The 21,088-nt window shown below is 43.3% G+C and overlaps 1 long non-coding RNA gene across 2 annotated transcripts in view; it reads right to left on the bottom strand.

Annotated features, from left to right (window-relative positions):
- Positions 1–20,101, bottom strand: part of LOC148538143 (uncharacterized) — a 124,717-nt gene extending 104,616 nt beyond the window's left edge. For both annotated transcript variants that reach the window (XR_015872513.1, XR_015872514.1), the window contains exon 1: positions 19,843–20,101. This is a non-coding gene — a long non-coding RNA (uncharacterized LOC148538143). The remainder of the gene's footprint in view (positions 1–19,842) is intronic.
- Between the last annotated feature and the right edge of the window lie 987 nt (positions 20,102–21,088).

Genomic DNA, 21,088 nt, shown 5'->3' with positions numbered 1-21,088 from the left:
ATCCCCTTAACCAATTATACTTTTTCCTTTATCCGTCCCTGAGGATCGTTACGGACGTTTCACATTAATAGCTGCAAGGGATGAGTTCATCCCTCTGTCCATGTATATCCAGAAGTTCTGGAGCCACTAAGTATATGCTATATTTTCTGCCTAAGCTCAATTTCAGGAGTTTAGTGCAACCTTCTAGCCAAGATCTCCTCTAAGAGGTGAAACCCTTGGAACCTGGGGCACGGCAGATTTACACACTACACCCTCCTGGATACAATTAGATCACCAGATTGGCATTTTTAACTGCTCTGGTGGAGGACTGTGCTAACCAAATAATTAACCAAGCATTGTGTAGGCTCATTTATACATAAAAACACTCTAGGCAACAGCCCTACAGCTATTTTTGCAACACATCTTGTATCTACAGTGGGAAAAGGGGAACACGGCCAAGATGTATCTGGAGCATAGTGTAGTGTAGTGTATCCTGACACGACAGAGTATAAAAAATTGCAAAGCTTTTGGATTAAGAAATAGCTACTTAGTTTTGTTTATTTTTTAAATTCAAAAACAACTTGTTGGGAAACATCATCATTAAACTGCATGTTTGGTAAATTTGATCACTTGTTACTATAATATATAAGAGGTCTGTTAGAAGGAATTAGCATTACTTATTCTTCTCTCAGGCGGAGAGAGTAAATAAGTTACCTACTTATTAAAAATATTTTTATCAGTAGATCTATATTTTCAGTCAGGCCATCTAATTAAGGGGGGATTAAAGTCACAGACATTCAGAAAATGATTTCCTAGTTTTGTTTTTTTTTTACTATATTCATAAATAAATATAAATTCTTCTATTTTCAATTTCCTGTTTCTCATCTTTGACCCATAAAACTGGACAATAGTTAATATTTACATGGAATTAATTTTCTGTTATGAGTCTCATCACATCATCTGTAACATACAGTTACTAATGTACTGTAGTGTAATGCTGCCAATGCAGATGTTTTCATACATAGCCCCATGTGTGCTTATATCATAGGTACATAAGTTAAGGGAAAATGAACACTCATATGTAAACTGTATAAAAAAATAAGATAATTGTTCACCCTCATCATCTTTTCTTGCTCTTGTGATTGTCCTGTAAGTGCAGGCCACACTAGGGCATATCACGTTATTGTACCTAGTAACATAATAGCTTTCTTTGTGGCCACATACTGTATAGGTGCTGATGCAGAGGTAAACACAAGTTGGCTGTGCATTGCGAGCATGGAACTAAATGCAGATATATGCTCATATGCATATTTGTACACATCTTTGTGACTATGATGGCTATTTATCAAAGTATTAATATACCAGAAGGTCCACAGTAACCATAGCGATACTTATAAAGTCGACACTACAATGTCAACATTAGGTTCAAACTGTAGACATGCACCATGTCGACTTCCTCACATATAGACATGTCCACAATGTCAATATATGAACTGTTACCAGTAGGGTTAAAGTTAGGATGCATGGGGGGTGAGTGTTGGAGGTTAGGATTAGGCAGCAGGGGGGAGGTTATGGTTAGGTTGCGAAGAAAGTTAGGGTTAGGCTGTAGGGGAGGTTGGAGGTTAGGATTAGGCAGTAGGGTGGAGGTTAGGGTTAGGTTGTGGGGAGAGTTAGGGTTAGGCTGCAGGGGAGAGTTAGGGTTAGTCTGCAGGGGGAAGGCTAGGGTTAGGTTGCAGGGGATAGATTAGATAGACTGCAGGGGGAGGTTAGGGTTAGGCTGCAGAGGGAGGTTAGGGTTAGGCATTAGGAGGAGGAATAGTGGTAGGGATTAGTATTAGGGATTGTGGGGAAAATAGTCACTGGAAAGCCTCTGCTGAGACATTACCGCCAGAACTCATCCTCACATGACCACCAGGACCCAGAAGAAAATGCTGGAGGCACTACAGCCGCAGGGACAAGGTAAGTTACCACTAGACCACAAGGGACCATTTGTCAACAGTTCATCATGTTGACATATCATATATGTACACATGATGAATGTCGACATGAAACTGTTGACTAATTATATCCAACCCATTTATCAAACCTCCTAAAGAGGACAAGTCTAGGTGTTGCACAGAAATCTAGCTATCAGTTATCTAATACGTTCTTATAAAATGAAAGCTAGAAGCTGATTAGTTGCTATAGGCAACACCTTCACTTGTCCTCTTTAGAAGGTTTGATAAATCTCCATCTAGATTCCCTTATTTATATGCTTGGTTGCATAGAACTCAAAGGGTACTAAAGTATCGGTTTTTAGAAGTGGAGATGTTGCCCATAGCAAGCAATCAGATTCTACTTATCATTTATCTAGCACCTTCTAGCTGATAATAGCTAGAATCTGATTGCTTGCTATGGGCAACATCTCCACTTCTAAAAATCTGCACTTTAGTAAACACACCCCATAGTCAGAGCACACTGGTACCAGCTCTATCCCTATTGCAATAGTTTTGTCTGAAACAGGCATAATGATACATACACATAACTCTGCACAGCCCTCCCTTCCTCCAGCACGCCATCAGTAAACTTAGCCTATATGTGAATGAACCATAACTAGCCAGTTACACCTATTCAGTCGCAATTAAAGATGGGACTAAGCTGCATAGTACTCTGCATCACAAGTCAATACACTTTTTAGGGTCAACAAATCAGGTCAGTCCTGCCAAATAATGGTCACGATTCAATTCAGCGCAATGTAAATAGCGCCGGGAGATAGCTCCCGGTGCTATTCAATTCATCGCGCTGTTAGGTCGGGGAAGGCTCGTTAGGGAGGCTGTTAGGGAGGCGGGGGGAGGCTGTTTTCCCGGCGCTAAGGGCAGAAAACAGCCTCGCGCCGGGACTTTTGTTGGATTTCTTCTCTCATCCCCAGAGGGATGAGAGAAGAAATCATTAGTCGGACTTGTCAGCGCGGTATATTGAATAGCTCCGGGAGCTCACTCCCGGAGCTATTTACATCGCGCAGAATAGAATCAAGCCCAATGATTGCTGAGCTATATGATAGTAGGCATAGCAATTAAATGCTTATAAAGTGTTTGACGCCCCTTAAAATTCCATTTACAGCATGTACCCTTTTGAGTCAAATACACCCATCATACACTACAAAAAAATGACACAGAAAACTGCACTAGTCAACATAGGTCACAGCTTTACTTACATTATTATAACTATGTTTGCAAATGAAAGCATGGACAAGGAATCAGCTCCAGTCTAAATAACTGAGAAAATAAATGGGCATAGCTATATGCCTCCAGCTCTCTCAGGTCAAGTACCCACCTACTCTTACTGTGGCTCAAATTAACATACATCCTGTAAGATAAAAAACCTCCCACACAGCATTTTAACATAAATACAGGCACAACTTATTAAGGGAGGGATACCAACCATCTCTTGTGCCATCTATAGTCTCTGTCAGGCTTACCTTATAGCTGGCCCTCATGTGCAAGAATGAGAAAGAAACAACAAAACATCATTAAAAAAAATCAACAAAACAAAGTGGTAGATGGGAAGGAAAGATGCAGAACGCCAAGCAATATTTAAAAACTACCTTATCCCCCAAACACTACTCCCTGTCTTTCCTACTGGCCTGCAACCCAGACAGGAAAACTCTATTTATTAACAATTTACAGCCTAAATGATGTAACCTGATAAAGAAGTCCAAAACTAGGTAATTAATAAGCTTCTGACTTATACAACTCTTAGTTCTGTTAGGCATATTAATTAGGACTTTCAATATATTGATGTCCACTGTATTTAAACAATATTTTCTTCTTTGGTCACTAGTGGAACATACCGACTCTTAATGTAACATACCTCCCAACAGTGATCACTTAGGTGGGGTAGTCACATTTAACGGAGACGTCCTGCTATCCTGCCAGTCAGCATGTTTATCTCCACTCCTCTGAAGCTAAAAGGTATGTTCCTGGTCACCATGGTGACTAGAGATATCATCATGATGAGAGGGTGCTGCAAGCAACTGTCACTGGTGACTACAGCAATTAAAGCTCTTTTAGAGCAGGGGAGCTGGATGCTTCGGAAGCATTAGTCAAATCCGTATCTGACAGGGCATGCCCCCAACATGTCATAACCACAACCCTTTTGTTATGCACAAAACCCCTTTCACAATTAGTCCTGACAATGTTGATATAGTAGGACTTGGTAAAGGGGAAAGTACTCTATGGAAGGGGCTCTATTAATCTGATGTATTGGTAATATTCTATAACATAACTTTAATTAAATGCATCAGGGTCATTATTTAAAACAGGATTCACAATATATAATACACAATAAAAAGGTGTATAAAGTGCTGAAACGTGAAATGATGGAGACCACATATAACGACTACCAAAGCATTCTCAAGGTGCCCACACACATACCAATCTGCCCACGATCAGCCGATGTGTACGATTCCCTTTGAAACTCTCCCCGGCAGCTCAGCACACGATCTCCACATGATCTGCACACAATTTGGTGTCCAATCTTCATACGATCTCTCCTGCATCCAGACTGTCACAATGCATCGCCTCCTAGATTGTCAGATCTTCCCTACTGCACGGCAGATATGAAGATGCGATGTGCGACCAGCGGGGACGCGCACAGGGCCAGCCCTAGCCCAAATTTTTTGGTAAACAAGTATATTTTTTGGCGCCCCCCCTATGCAGTGCCCCTTTTACAGCGCCACCGGTAGTGGTCCCCCCTGTGCAGTGCCCCTTGTGCCCCCAGTAGTATTCCCCTTATATAGTGCACCTAGTGGTAGACCCCCTAGGCAGTGCCCCCAGTAGTGGTACCCCCTATGCAGTGCCCCTTTTACAGTGCCCCTGGTAGTGGTCCCCCCTGTACAGTGCCCCTTGAGCCCCCAGTAGTATTCCCCTTATATAGTGCCCCAGTAGTACTCCCCCCCTATGCAGTGCCCCCAGTAGTGGTACCCACTATGCAGTGCCCTTTATATAGTGCCCCAGTAGTGCCCCCCCCCCCCTTGTAGTGCCCCTAGTAGTAATCCCCCCCTTGTAGTGTCCCCAGTAGTATTCCTCCCCCCTTGTAGTGCCCCCAGTAGTATTCCCGCCTGTAGTGCCCCCAGTAGTAATCTCCTCTTGTAGTGCCCCCAGTAGTAGTCCCCCCCTTGTAGTGCCCCCAGTAGTAATCCCCCTCCTTGTAGTGCCCCCAGTAGTAATCCCCCCTTTGTAGTGTCCCCAGTAGTATTACCTCCTGTAGTGCCCCCAGTAGTATTACCCCCTGTAGTGCCCCCAGTAGTATTACCCCCTGTAGTGTCCCCAGTAGTATTACCCCCGGTAGTAATCCCACCTTGTAGTGCACCCCAGTAGTATTACCCCCTGTAGTGTCCCTAGTAGTATTCCCCCCTAGTAATCCCCCTTGTAGTGTCCCCCAGGGGTATTACCCCATGTAGTGTCCCCAGTAGTATTCCCCCCCTAGTAATCCTCCCTTGTAGTGCCCCCAGTAGTATTCCACCTTCCCCCATCCCCCGCAGTAGAGACGTAATGAAAATGAAAAAAAAAAAAACACTTACCTGAAACCCACTCCTGCTCCCGCAGCCGATACTTGCTCCTCTGTCCGCCACTTTGCATTGTGGGAGTGACGTCACGTCATGACGTCACTCCCATTACTCAATGTGGGAGCCGGAAGATGTCCGGCTCTGGCAGTGGGAGCAGCAGCAGCCGATGAGAGTCTGTCTGACTCTCATCAGCTGCTAAAGCAAACACACAGCTGCTGGCGCCGGCAGCTGTGTGTTTGTGCTGTGTAGCGCTGCCGAACTCCTTCCGGTCAGCACTACACATGTGGTGCAGCTGTGTCACAGAGACACAGTCTGCACCGTGGCCCGCATGGTACGCAGCTGAGGCGCCCTTCACTCGGAATCGGCCAGATCGTGTAAAATATCGCAATGTGTGTGGGCACCTTAACCATTATGCTCTAAGCAGCGAAAATATATTATACAAATTAATAAACAAAACAAGTGACAATGTACACATACAATAATAAAATTCATAAGGTAAATTTAAAAGTATATATTCATTAATATTGCTGTAATTATTGGTAATGTAAGTCAAGCGGACTTTGGAGGTATACTCACTGTACAATTTGGTCTTTGGTTTAAGAAAGATATAGGGGGAGATGTATCAAACCTTCCAGAGAGATGAAGTGGAAAGTGACCAACAGCAACCATCAGATTGTAGCTATTATACTAGCACAGTCTATAAAATTACAGATAGAAGCTGATTGGTTGCTATGGGCATGTTCCCTATTTTATCTCTCTCTAAGGCTTGATACATCTTCCCCATAGTATGATAATAAAAGTTTGTTTTCTAAAGTCTGCTGTTCACAATGTACCAAGTGGGTAATGAACGGTAAGTGAGAGATATGTACAGGCAACTATCCTAGTGAAATGAAAGATATCTGTAGTTCTCATTTCTAGTATCAAGTGTTTGCCTCCAGGACATTGGTCAGTTGGTGAAAGAGTTAAGCTTACACACTGACAGATATATCTGTCCAATCTGTCTGGTGGAAAGGAAAATATAGTCTGTCTTCCAGGCTTTTGGAGCAAATTTCTATTGGTATTTGCTCCCATATATTACCAGATTTTCCTTCCCACCAGACATATTGGACAGATATATCTGTCAGTGTGTACCCAGCTTTAAACTGGGGACACACTCTCCAATAATGCATACTGATTTGATAAATGCTCCGATCAAACAGAGCAATTATTGAATTGGTGTGCACCAGTACACACTGAGCAATTTCTTGCTAAGTGTGTACTTTTTTTTCTATCAGGAGGTCAGGAACAAGAGAGTATGTGCAGCACACGCTAATCTGACCTCCCAATCTGACCATTGCATGAACATGTGAAGCTGTTTTATTGGCTAACATTCCTGCATACAAACTAACCAAATATCAGGCTGATCAGCCAATTATCAGCTGATCGGTCCGATGATTGTATAGTCACACAGTTAGAGAACATTGCAGACTGAGAAAAGGTTAGTATTTTCTGATAGAGATATTGGAATTGAGTTTACAATTGACGTGGTAAATATAAGTGAGACAGATATATAGTGCCAACTGTAATAGGGTGAGAGTTTAGAAAATGTTAGAGTTTAGCTGTAAACTTTTTGAGTTTTATCTTCAAAATGAGAAAACATCTGAATGAGAATCTTAAATTGTGAGAGTTTTTTTAGCCTAAAAATATGCGAGTTTGCATGTTCTCAGACTCTATTACATTGGGCGAGTTTAAAAAGTGAGAGTTTACTGCTAAACTCTAACATTTTCTAAACTCTCGCCCTATTATATTTGGCCATAGTATCAAGAATCCTCAGGTTTTCTTAATAACATCAACTAATGGGGCCCATACATCAGCAATCACAAAATAAACGAATCACAGATTCTGCTTTTTTTTCTCCGATTTAACAATTCTCCAATCCACCAATATGCGCCCATATATTGCTTTCATTTTTCAGTGATTTGCAGATCTTTTTCATCCAAAGATGCTATTACAGGTTGAGTCTCCCATATTCAAATATTCAGAAATATGGAATTTGTTTAGCATGACTGAGATAGTGACACCTTTGCTTTCTGATGGTTCAATGTACACAAACTTTGTTTAATGCACAACATTTTTAAACATATTCACTAAAATTATCACAGGCTGTGTGTATAAGGTGTATATGAAACATAAATGAATTTCATATATGTACACGAACTTTGTTTGATGCACAATATTGTTAAAAATATTGTATAAAATGACCATAAGGCTATGTATATAAGGTGTATATGAAACATAAATGCATTTTGAGTTCAGACTTGGGTCTCATTCCCAAGATATCTAATTATGGTAAGCAAATATTCCAAAATATGGAAAAATCTGATATCCAAACTAATTCTGGTCCCAAGCATTTTGAATATGGGAGACAACCTGTAACAGTCTACAAATCAGCTGATTGTTACTATACGCTAGCAATCTACAGCCCCGAATGGTCGGTGAAACAAACCAGATTTACTGATTACAATCACATTTTGATCGGAATTGGCAATCGGTGAATCCCATACATTGCCATTTTTTTTTTTTTTACACATTTTTACATAATCATCAGGGAGTGAGAGGTGTAGGGGTTAAGTAAAGGAGAGAAAGACCAGGTGATCAGACACAAAGGAGAATATATAGGGAGTAAGAGGGTAACCTAGGATGAAGATATAGACACATGAAGAGAGGGACAGACAAAACAGATACATTCTCCAGATTACACAAGGAAGTCATTGGTAATGAATATTGTTAATGAAACTTTATAATGAGAATGCAGCTAGGGGTATATTTACTAAAGGTCAATTTCAATCAATTTTGATCGATTTAAAATCAATGAAACTCAATCAACATTAATGTTGTGTTTCTGGGGATAAATCACACATTTACTAACAGAAAATTTTTTATTTGTTTTTCTAAGTATTAGTAAATGTGTGATTTAGCCCCAGAAACAACATTGATGTTAATTGATTTTCATTGATTTTAAATTGTTCAAAATCTATTAAAATCGACCTTTAGTAAATATACCCCTTAGTCTCACAGGCTATTTGTGCAAGACTCTGAAATGATCCAGGAGAGTTTGAGAACACAGTCCCATGATGTAAAACATACAGCAGCAGAGTCATACACTGTGTATACTTTTGCAATGCATAGCAAACAACCATTTGTTTTCTTTCACTAGATGATGGCGCGGCTTCAAGCTGTGGTGTAAAACACTGGTAATTAATCCCACATTTCTTTTTCTAGTAGATACCACAAAATTCATTTCAGGATACATTTAGAGTAAGGAGGACCTATCTATATCTGTATATGAATGATACCATTATTTAGGGAAATGAAAGTTTAAGCTCTGTAAAACATACAATCCCACTGAGATCTCAGCAGAAGAACTTGTACGTGCAGGTGTTTAATGTGATAAGGTACGCTGCCATTTATCTGTGTACTTGCAGACAAATATTAACATAGGCATGAATTAAGCTTTTAATCCCTTTATTATAAATTGAATATCTTTATTTTAACAAACATCAACAATGCACAATATTGTATTTGAAACTATTCATTGTGAATCCCCACAGTGTACCATTACATGATACACCATAATACATGCGTTAATATAATGGCAGACATCTGCTTCACTTTACCTAATATATATTTCCTTTTTTTTATATTGTACGTTCAGGATATTTAATAGAAATGCAAAGGTATTCAGTTCTTCACCACCTACTAATGGAGAAAGCACAAATCATATTTTCAACAATGTACTGTAAGTATGAAGCCATGTGAGGGAAGGGTCTAAACTCAATGGGGTAAATTTACTAAGATTCGTGTTGGTCCCGATTTATCCAGTTTTTAACTCGGATAGGATCGATCAAAAATTACAGTTTTTTTTTTTCACTTTAAAAATCGGGAATTTACCGAGCTTCCGGTTTTGACAAGATCATTTTGATTGATGGTGTATTTGGTCAATCCTGTCCGTTCTGAAGCCCCGATTTCATCCCCCAAATTTATCTCCCGAACAAGCAGGCTGCACATATTTCACTAAAATGTGAAATATGTGCAGACTGCTTGTTTTTTTCTTTTTTCATTTTAAGGGTTAATTTAAGGAAAAATTTTACCTGGGGTCCCCCCCCCAAAAAGCATAACCAGCCCCAGACTTGTCAGCCAGTCCTGGTTCCTAAAATTATGGTGAACAAAATGAGTAGGGTTCCACCATAATTTGAGAACCAGCACCAGGCTGCATGGCCAGTCCTGGTTTTAAATATACGGGGAAAAAATGTGTAGGGGTCCCCATATATTTAAAACAAGCACCGGGCCCAAAGCGACTGGGGTGTAATGCCACAGCCCGGAAATCCTATTACCAGGTCTCCAGAGCCAAAGCATTCTCACCCCAAGTCGGTCAGGCCAAGCTGGGGATCTCAGGGGAGGTGGGGACCCCCTAAAAAAGTGATCCACCCTCTTCCAAACCTCAGGCTTGGTCTGTAGCCTGGGGCTCTTCCCTGCACCCCTGGAGCGGTGGATACGGGGGTAATAGAGAGTAAAAAAAAGTATAAAACTATTGTATTTTACAGTGGAACTACAGGTGCCAGCATGCCTGCCCTTTGGCACTTGTGGACCAACCAGCAGGTGGGCAGCACCCGTACCCTCACTGTAAAATAAATAGTTAAATGAAGACAGTACACACCGTATTTAATAAAAGTTTATTTCATACATACCTCAATCACACATACTTACCTTCTACCAAATGTTTCTGTCCCCTTGTCCCCATAGATTCCAATGGGAGTACCTGCAACAAAGATCCTATACTCTCCTGATTCTTGCGTCGGTCTCCGTAGGATCCCTGGGCATCTTGGCAAAACAATAGCACGCTTACCCAATACCAAACAGACTAGTATTGGTATGTGTCTAGTCACACATACCAATACGATGCGAATGCCAGCTGCCGGGACGTCACGGGGATTCCCATGTCCGCCAGCCAATCAGAGGCCGCTAGATGCGAAGTGGCCTCTGATTTGTGTATGTTTCACACTGAATTGTGTATTTTGGATTGCAACTCACAGCTCTGGAGGTGGTGCATTTAAAACTTCTATTGAGTCCCCGATTTCAGTGTAAATTGGATGAAATTAGCAAAAGGAATAATGGAAAATTCCCGATTTAGGCAGAAATGAATGAAAAGTACTTCCAATTTGAGTCAATGGGGAATTCATTTCTAATGGTAAAAACGTCCGAATTTGCGGCATTAAATCACCTGATTTTAACCCCAAAAGATTAACAAATCACCCAACTTTAATGATAGTAAATTCTCGATTTGCAAAGAAGTAATATTATCACATGAGAATGCAAATCGGGACCAACAATATTCTTAGTAAATTTACCCCAATGACTCTTAGTCCGACATACCTGAATATTTACAGCAATAACACAAAATACAGACAGTTAGCAATTAAAACATTCAAACTAAAAAATAGGAATAATATATACAGTAAAGTATATTAAAAAATGTGGGTCCAGGAAAATAGAAACAATTGAGTCTTAAGACATCTCTATAAATTGGATTTCATCTAGCTGAGTCTGTAATCAATGGAGCAAAAGTACCTCTGTTTTGTGTAATTTGAAGTGAATTACTAAACTAAACCAAACAGCACATGGCCATCCAAATGCAAACCAGGCAGGGGTCACCTCCAGCACTGACCCTGTGAGGATAAGCCAAGGGCCTTCAAAAATGAAAACATCTGTTTCTCAATGTTTGATATGTAGAGTCATCAATGAAGCCCCAAGAAAAGATGCTGGACCACCACCACCATTACCCCCATTCCCTGCCCCTAGTGCTTATTCCATTCCAAAATGCCTTTATTTTGGCATTCCCTGACATCTTGAACCATAACACTCTTTTTACAGTACATAGCCTATATATACACATCAAGATTATTTTTCCTTTCTTATCCACATTATGATTGTAAAAGCTCAAATAAATAGAGCCCATAAATAGCTACATACCAAGAATATCCACTGCACTGAAGAGTATTGTTATTGTAGGAGTAGACTGCATACACATGTTCCCCCTTCACAAGCAGAGAAGCATCAAGCAAAACATGTCTCCCTACTGTTTCAACAATTGGAACCTGACAAAGGGAAGGTCTCACTTATACGTATAATAAAGTTGTAATGGTTGTGTCTGTACATTTTTCAGAATTTTTGTCTGTCTGTTTATTTGTTTGTTCCAGCATCACACAAAAACTATGGGATGAAATTGGATTTTGTTTTCAATACTGTATGGCTTACTTACCTAGAAAGAAACTGTGGTATGCATTATCTCATTGTGACATCAGGGAGAGGAGCAATAAAGGAAAAACCACATGCTTGACACTCAGAGTGTGCAGTGTGCAGGCTCCTCTAGCCAAAAATTACTAGATGTATACAAATATATTTTTATGGGACAAATATACTTTCAGGGACTGTTTATAAACTATGGTGACAAAAAATGTTATCGGAATTTACACACCTCAAACGCAAACAGTTATATATGTATTCATATAAAAATAAATAGATATATATCTCAAGATCTATTTTACAAAAAATTCCAACTATATTTTAAGCACTAATCAGGCAGCTTATCTTGACTCATGAAGTTGCAGAATACATGTCAATCCAGTAGATGGCACACCAAGACAAATACTACATATCATAGAGTCACTGTTCATGTTACTTGCAACCTTTCTTTGTTACTGTACATTAAGTAACAACAGATTTGGGATCTACACGATAAGATTTGTTTGACTAAAGTGAAGTTAGACTGGACTGTGAGATTGATTGCCCCTTGAATTGGATTTTGTGTTTTACATAAAAAAAATAGAAAATGTAGATTCTTATTGTTTACAAAGACATTTTGTGATCAATGTCTGCAATATAAAATATACATCACAACTTATATACCACTACTGTCTTTTTAAAATTATTTCCACTGAGCAATAACAGACATCCACGTGAGCAAAGTTGCAGGCAAACGCTAGTTATAATATAAAACAAAAATGTTCAAAAGTAGTCCAGATGACCCTTAATGTCTACCTTGCCTTTGTTTGGTTGATCCAGAATTTATGCAAATAAATATGTTCTCTCAAACTTTATAGGGCATTTCATCAGCACTCATGGCAGGTTTGACTGAATGGTAGATTTGTCCAACATGAATTTTAGATTATCTGAATGGAAGTATTTTTCTAACAAATAAATCAACTGTAGATAGGGGAAGAAATATAGCAGCCTTTTTTAAGATCTATTCATCATGTTAATTATGGGGGGCCACATGGTCCCAACTCGCTGCAAGTAGCAGCGATGAATATAAAATCACCAGAGCAATTCAACATTGTTCCAATGTGGAGACATTCCGACTCGGAAGTGCCAGTGAGCTTGCATGAACTGTCACACAAGAACCATGTCCAGTGGAAGGAGCTAAACAGTGGCAGAGGGATCGAGGCTGAGGGAACAAATGCCACCTGATGGCAAATGTAAATTTTTACCTAAATTTGTAGAAATTAAGGGATGATGAATAAATCCCATAGTGTGGGATCATTTGATTTGTTTAAGGTTGTTACAAAAATCTCTAGTTATCAGGGAGTTCTTACTCACCTGTGCATGCCTGACTGGGGAGGGTTCTTCAAATAATCACACTCAATCTGTCATAAATCTGTAGGCTACAGTTTAGTTGGTTTACTCCCCAAAACAGTCACTGACATCACTACACCACATAAATCAAGGTAACTGCCAACCACACACTGTTATGAAGTACAGTAGGAATCATACTCACAAATGTACACACTAAGTACAATAAGATAAGTAACAGTACAACAAACATTTTAAGATTTACTATCCAAACAAAGTACAGTGGCTACAAAAAATATATTACAATATGAAATACATTACAAAACACAGTTGAAAATAAAAAGGCAAAACTACAGGACAATGCTAAAAATATAATATCACCTCCAACCGATAAAGTATCAATTTACCAATATATCCATATTAAACCTAAATATAATAGGTAAACCTAAACATACTAGGTCTGCAATTTAGGAAGATACTGTGGTAATATAACTTCCCATGGGGACTACTTTTAAGTCCCACACATGTATTCAAAACATTCCCCTAACTTCTTATAAAGATCTCTGCAATAATGAATTATGGCCCATATAAGTGGTATATAAAAGCACATCAGAGACTAAAATTATGTAAGTGGCTTATAAGTATAACCCATGAAAGCTAATTGATAATTAACTAATGTCAACTTTTGCTAGTGACTTTACAGATTATATAGCCTGAGAACATTAAACACGTGTCTTTGCAATTGCATCATTGTATGTGTGATGAGTGCTGTACATGATGTACTCTCCTAATGGATGTACAAGAGAAATATATGGAAACAACATTAAGGAAAAAAACTTGGATTGAACATAAGGTTAAGTATAAAGTATAACTGTTTAGAGCCAAGCTGTAAAGATGAGAAAATTAGTAATTGTTCTATTTTTCTGTTTTTTCCCCTTTCATACACCATGGCTCAGAGTGCTAAGAGTGTTCCCTAACATTCTCATGGAGATGTTTATATACTTTTAAACCTTATTAATACAATATCTTGCTTTCTATGATTCTTCTGTGCTAAATAACAGAAATAGCAGATTATGCAAAACAATTAACAATCTTAGTCTAACCTCTAAATGATATGATTGTATATTAGGCTGGCTTTAATCCTTTGTTCTGGAATGTTGGATATCATCCAGAATATTAATTTTTAAATTGAAGTATCAACTTATTATCAGTAATTCTGAAGCTATCAACTAATGCTGAATTTCTGCTTACTTTAGATCAGGGATAGGGAACCTCAGGCCCAGGGGCCATATAAGGCCCGCAGAATCATTGGTCTGGCCCTCTGAGCTTTTTTCTGCTATCATCTGGCTAGCAGGGTGCAAGAATTGCACCCTGCAGGCAGAATCTATGAAGTAGTGCCGCCTGGAGCATCCTTAGGATGCCTCAGACAGTCACACTGCTGCCCTGAAAGGTCCCCAGAGCATCCTGAGGATGCTCCGGGCATTGCTGTAATCACCGGCGATTGTGGCCCCGCCTCCGTGTGACATCACATGGAGGGGACGTGGCCTGCTGTGGGTCCGCAAATAATGTTATATATATCAAAATGGCCCTCGGCAGCAAAAGGTTCCCCACCCCTGCTGTAGTTGGCATAAATTACAGGTTTTGTATACTCATTTTTGTTTTTTAATGATAAAGTACTCTTAAATTTAAAATGATAAAATTACTTCCAATCTGAAAATTACTGTAAACAAACTCAAGCACATTGGTGAAAATGTAAAGTCATTGCACAAAGAGAAGCTTATATAGGTGGTGAAAACATGCACAGCTAAGCATCAGATAACAATAGGTGAGGAAACTGAGTGGGACACCCATAGGGTCCATTTCAAAATTAAATTGTATCTTAGTTATTGTAGGATGGGGGGGGGTGGGGCTCTATCCATTTCTGGGCTGTAGGAGCTGACACTGAAATTAGGATATGGCCGAGTACATACCTCTTATGCTGAATGTGCAGGTTTATAGAAGTGGAGATGTTACCCATAGCAACCAATCAGATTCTAGCTATTATCTTCTAAAAGGTGCTAAATAAATAAATGGAATCTGATTGGTTGCTATGGGCAACAACTCCACCCGCACTTTAGTAACTACTCCCCATTTTATTAGCCAAACTGACTACTTTGCACCAAAAAGGTTGAAACATTAGACAGTTACAGAAGGCATTTAAAATGTGGCCTACACAACTGTGTGCATTTTACAACTTCAATTTGTTACACACCAAGCATCAGCCACATCGGCTAGAAGAAAACTAATAATTTAGCAAAATGTACATTAGTCAAATCTTGCACTGTGACAGTAATAAGAAATGGTCATGTTAGGTATATGGGGCCTGATTCAGACCCGCTCACAAGCGGGTTGATGCCGGCCAGTGCGCACGCGCGAGCCCCGGAGCGAGTGAGAAATTCACTCGCTCCGGGGCTCGCTACAAATGGGGCGGCTTTTGATATTGATCGACAGCTCGCCCCATTTTGTAGGCAGGTTGGGGGGTGGCTTGCCAAACGGAGGCATTCACGAAGGAACGCCTGCCGTTTGGGGGCGGCCCTGCTGACATTACTCGTGATGTCAGTAGTGAGCTTCCTGCTCTATCACTGGGGCTTGCAGCAGACAAGACCCTACCACAAGGGTCTCGTCGCCAGTCTGATGGTCGCGACCATCGTGACCATCACCTGGCCGCTCGCAAAAACTGACAGCTTAGCGAGCGGCCAGAAGGCCGGACAAAAAAAATAGCCCTTCAGACGTGCGAGCTGCCTCAGGCAGCGAGCGGGTCTGAATCTGGGCCATGGGGTTTTGTTTTTTTTTAGGTCCGGCCTTCTGGCCATCACCTGGCCGCTCGCTTTTGCGAGCGGCCAGGTGATGGTCACGACCATCAGGCTTGCAACGAGACCCATGTGGTAGGGTCTCGACTGCCGCAAGCCCCAGTGAGCTTCCGGCTCTAATAGAGCCAGAAGCTCACTACTGACATCACTGGTGATGTCAGTAAGGCCGGCCTCAAACGGCAGGCGTTCCTTCGGGAACGCCTCCGTTTGGCCAGCTACCCCCCCTCCCTGCCTACAAAATGGGGCAAGCTGTCGATCAACATGGACAGCTGCCCCGTTTTGCTGCGAGCCCCGGAGCAAGTGATTTCTTGCACGCTCCGGGGCTCGCGCACTCGCAGTGCCAACGACCCGCTTGCGAGTGGATCTGAATCAGGCCCATAGTGTATATTAGCATTGTGCTTGTGTGGTTGTCAGACTGGGGATAATCTTGGAGCTCCAGTGATAGAATTTTCTAGGCACTATCATCTTGAAGACATTTCTACAATATTTACTGCTGCTGACCAGAAAAGTGGAAGTGATATAACACAGATTGTTCATTAAAAATCATTTATTCATTTAAACAGTCTAGGGCATAACATATATGTAAGATTTTAGGAAAAGGAAAAGGCAATGCTGTTTACTCTAAAAGACATTAATGAATTGGATGCATGTTATATGGATAAGCCAAATTACCATTGCTGTATAACCCATTACAGCTGCCAGTTGTATAGAGTGACAGCTGACAGCAACTAGAATGACATAGGGTCAGTGAGTGACCTTCAAGACAGATGGTCCAAAAAAGCATGTATAATTTCTCTTATATCTTGGTCATTTTCTCTTAAAGCATTTCTATATGCATAGAGCATCATGGCATACATATTGATATTGTTTTTGGGATTTTTTAATAAATGCAGGGGATGTTTCAAAACATAATTAAAAAAATCTGGAATGAATAATATTGTATAATCACATTACGAACAAAATATCACCATAATAATAACTTGTTCTACTTCTCTCTAATTGTAAAATATTTACTTATGTTTGTAGGAATAATATTTCCAGTGTATTTATAATATGATTTCATTGTGCTATTATCAGTTTTAAAAAGCCAACAAGTGGGGGATGAGCAAGTAGGAGAGCTGTCAAGACCCACTACTTCATCAAAGCCTTCCAGCTCCCATCCTTACCTGCTGCTACATGCTCCTTCCTCCCTGTCTGCCCCATCTGTGTCACGTCTGTTTGTCTGACACTCCACTTTAGAATGTAAGCTCTTATGAGGAGGGCACTCTACCCTCTTCTGCTTCTCTTTACTTTATTTCCATCTACTCCTTACTCCCCACTAGGGCATCTAACACTTGGTTGCTTATGCTGTTGCTATTTGGGTGTTATGGTCGCCAGAGCCGGCCCTAGGCATAGGCATTATAAGCAAATGCCCTAGTGGCATTCCAGGGCTCTGCCGCTGTCTCCCCCCACCAGCCGCTGCCCCCACTTACTGCGCTGTCAAACCCGGCCGGCGCTGCGCTGCAGTGCTACCCTCCCAGTGCGCTGCCTCGATCAACGCAGCACATGGCCGGTCATGTTAGGAGCGTGAAGGTGACTTCATGATGTCACATCACGCTCCGACGGCAGGTGCGAAGAGGAGCCTGGGGGCTTTGTGCACGTCTTGCCTCCCTTGTTTCTCTGTCCCTCATGGAATGAGATAGATCCCCTTCCATTCCCTGTCCTCAGCGGCTCCTGCCTCCTGCTTAAAGAAACACCAGGTGGAGCAGGCAGAGGGAACTGGTCCTGCAGGCGGCAGATGAGCACCTCCGGCTGTGCGAGGGACAACTACTGGCCGGTCTTCTCTCCTTCATTCTCCTCAACTACCTGTAGGTGAGTACCTGCGCAGAGCTGCGGGAAGTGCCTGCCAGTCTGGGCCTCCTCTCCCACCTGTAGAGTTTTATCCTCAGCCGGAACACACTGCGGAGCATCCCACCAAGTTTGGGGCAGCTATGCGGCCTGCGGGTGCTGGACGTATCTGGGAACCAGCTAGAGGAGCTGCCGGTGCAAGCAAGTCATCTGGCCGAGCTCTGCAGCCTGAAAGTTGGCCGGCCTCAACCTGTCACAAAACCTGTCACATTGCCTGGTGAGGCAATGGGGTGCATAGCTAGAACTATGGGGGGCCTCCATACCTCTGGTTACGCCCCTGTAAGTGATGCAGGGGGGGTGTTAGTGGTGCAGAGAATAATGGAGGGAGGTATGCTAGTGGTGCTGGGAGTAGTGGGGAGGGGGCTGGTTAATGATGCTGGGAGTAGAGGGAGGGGGACTGGTTAGTGATGCTGGAAGTAGTGGGAGGAGGGGCTGGTTAGTGATGCTGGGAGTAGTAGTGGGTGGTCTGGTTAGTGATGCTGGGAGTAGTAGTGGGGATCTGGTTAGTGATGCTGGGAGTAGTGGTGGGGGCTGGTTAGTGATGCTGGTAGTAGTAGTGGATGGTCTGGTTAGTGATGCTGGAAGTAGTAGTGGGGGCTGGTTAGTGATGCTGGGAGTAGTAGTGGGGGGCTGGTTAGTGATGCTGGGAGTAGTGGTGGGGGGTTGGTTAGTGATGCTGGGAGTAGTGGTGGGGGTTGGTTAGTGATGCTGGGAGTAGTAGGGGGGCTGGTTAATGATGCTGGGAGTAGTGGGAGGGGCTGGTTAATGATGGGAGTAGTGGGGGGCTTGTTAGTGATGCTGAGAGTAGTGGGGGGCTGGTTAGTGATGCTGGGAGTAGCGGTGGGGGGCTGGTTAGTGATGCTGAGAGTAGTGGGAGGGGCTGGTTAATGATGGGAGTAGTGGGGGGCTTGTTAGTGATGCTGAGAGTAGTGGGGGGCTGGTTAGTGATGCTGGGAGTAGCGGTGGGGGGTTGGTTAGTGATGCTGAGAGTAGTAGGGGGGGCTGGTTAGTGATGCTGGGAGTAGTGGGGGGCTGGTTAATGATGGGAGTAGTGGGGGGCTGGTTAGTGATGCTGAAAGTAGTGGGGGGCTAGTTAGTGATGCTGAGAGTAGTGGGGGGGCTGGTTAGTGATGCTGGGAGTAGTGGGGGGTTGCTTAGTGATGCTGGGAGTAGTGGGGGGGTTGGTTAGTGATGCTGGGAGTAGTGAGGGAGTTTCATAGTGGTGCGGCAGCTCCTGATTGGTTCAAGGACAGCGCCAGATTTGAAATGGCTGTGCGGTGCCGCTGTCTCTGCATGGATGTCTGCCAGGCAGGGCACCAAATACACAGGAGATGAATCTCCTCTCATCATGTCATCTCCTATCATGTGACTGAGGCTGCTAAAGGGACACAATGGGGAGGTAAGAGGCTGCAGGGGTGGCTTTACTGTGGGGCATAATGTTATAATGGGCATTATTATGTGGCATAATGTGTAAGGGGCATTAATATTGGGTGACATAATTTGTACTGCAAATTTTGTAGAGGGTATTACTGTTTGGCATCATTTGTAAAGGGCATTATTGTGTGTGGTATAATATGTATAAGGGGCATTACTATGTGGCATAATGTGTTATAAAGAGCGCTACTGCTGCATGGCAGTGCTCGAAGTGTGCCGGTATGTAACGGTATGATATACCGGCACTTCAAGCACAGAACTTTTTTTTTTTCCAGGTTTTCAGGACTGCACTGTAATGAAAGTACAGCTGGGGTGCAACTACATGCAGTGCAGCCGATGCTTAGCACCAGGGCCCGTGGCATTAGCAATACTAATAATGACGCTGAGTGACTCATTCTAGTATGCTGGCCAGTCAGTCACAGCAGGCCTTAACAAAGGGGGTGAACACGATCAACGGCACCTAGCATCTAAGATCCGTGAGCCTTTAGCTGATAGTCTTTTCCCTTTAGCTGAAGCTCTGCCCGCCCCTACAGCTCTTACCCCTCACTGACATGTGACATCACTTCTTGCCTCCGCCGCCGCCACCAGATTGGATGTAATGCCTGCCGGCCGGGCAGGGACAGCTGAGCAGGGACAGGACAGTGGAGCAGGAGAACCACAGAGTCCACAGCGCCAGGAAGTGTGACTGTGTGTGGAGAAGCAGGAGGTGGGGCCCACCTGGTGCCACACAGAGACTTCAGCCAGGACTGCAGTACAAGGAGGAGCCGTGGGATGGAGAGGTGTCGCTGGAGAGTGACTGGGAGCAGCCACAGCAGGAGGAAACAGGTGATTTATATATATGTATATCCCTGGCCTATCTGTACACATTCTGCCCCCCTCCCTGTCCCCCTGTGCGCTCTTCCCTCCCTCCCTATCCCCCTGTGCGCTCTGCCCTCCCTTCCTGTCCCCCTTTGTGCTCTGCTCTCCCTCCCTGTCCCCCTTTGTGCTCTGCCCTGTCCCCCTGTCCCCCATTGTGCTCTGCCCTGTCCCCCATTGTGCTCTGCCCTGTCCCCCTGTATGCCCTGCCCTCCCTCCCTGCCCCCATGTCTGCACTGTCCCCATATATATACTGTCATCCCTCCCTGTCCCTCATTGTATATATAAAGTCCTCCCTCCCTGTCCCCCTGTGTGCTCTGCCCTCCCTCCCTGTCCCCCTGAGTGCTCTGCCCTGTCCCCTGTCCCTGTGTGCTCTGTCCTCCCTCCCTCTCCCCCCATGTGCGCTGCACTCCCTCCCTGCCCCCATGTCTGCACTGTCCCCATGTGTATACTGTCATCCCTCCCTGTCCCCCATTGTATATATAAAATCCTCCCTCCCTGTCCCCCTGTGTGCTCTGCCCTCCCTCCCTGTCCCCCTGTGTGCTCTGCCCTGTCCCCTGTCCCTGTGTGCTCTGCCCTCCCTCCCTCTCCCCCTGTGTGCAATGCCCTCCCTCCCTGCCCCCATGTCTGCACTGTCCCCATGTGTATACTGTCGTCCCTCCTTGTCCCCCTTAGTATATAAAGTCCTCCATCCCTGTCCCCCTGTGTGCTCTGCCCTCTCCCCATCCCCCTGTGTGTGCTGCCCTCCCTCCCCATCCCCCTGTGTGCGCTGTCCTCCCTCCCAGTCTCCCTGTGTGCTCTGCTCTCCCTCCCCATCCCCCTATGTGCTCTACCCTCCCTCCCCATCCCCCTGTGCGCTCTGCCCTCCATCCCCATCCCCCTGTGCGCTCTGCCCTCCCTCCCCATCCTCCTGTGCGCTCTGCCCTCCCTC

The sequence above is a fragment of the Taudactylus pleione genome, unplaced genomic scaffold (genome assembly GCF_031769625.1).
Source record: "Taudactylus pleione unplaced genomic scaffold, aTauple2 ptg000041l, whole genome shotgun sequence".
Classification (NCBI taxonomy): Eukaryota; Metazoa; Chordata; class Amphibia; order Anura; family Myobatrachidae; genus Taudactylus; species Taudactylus pleione.
This window is presented reverse-complemented; position numbering and strand designations above follow the sequence as displayed.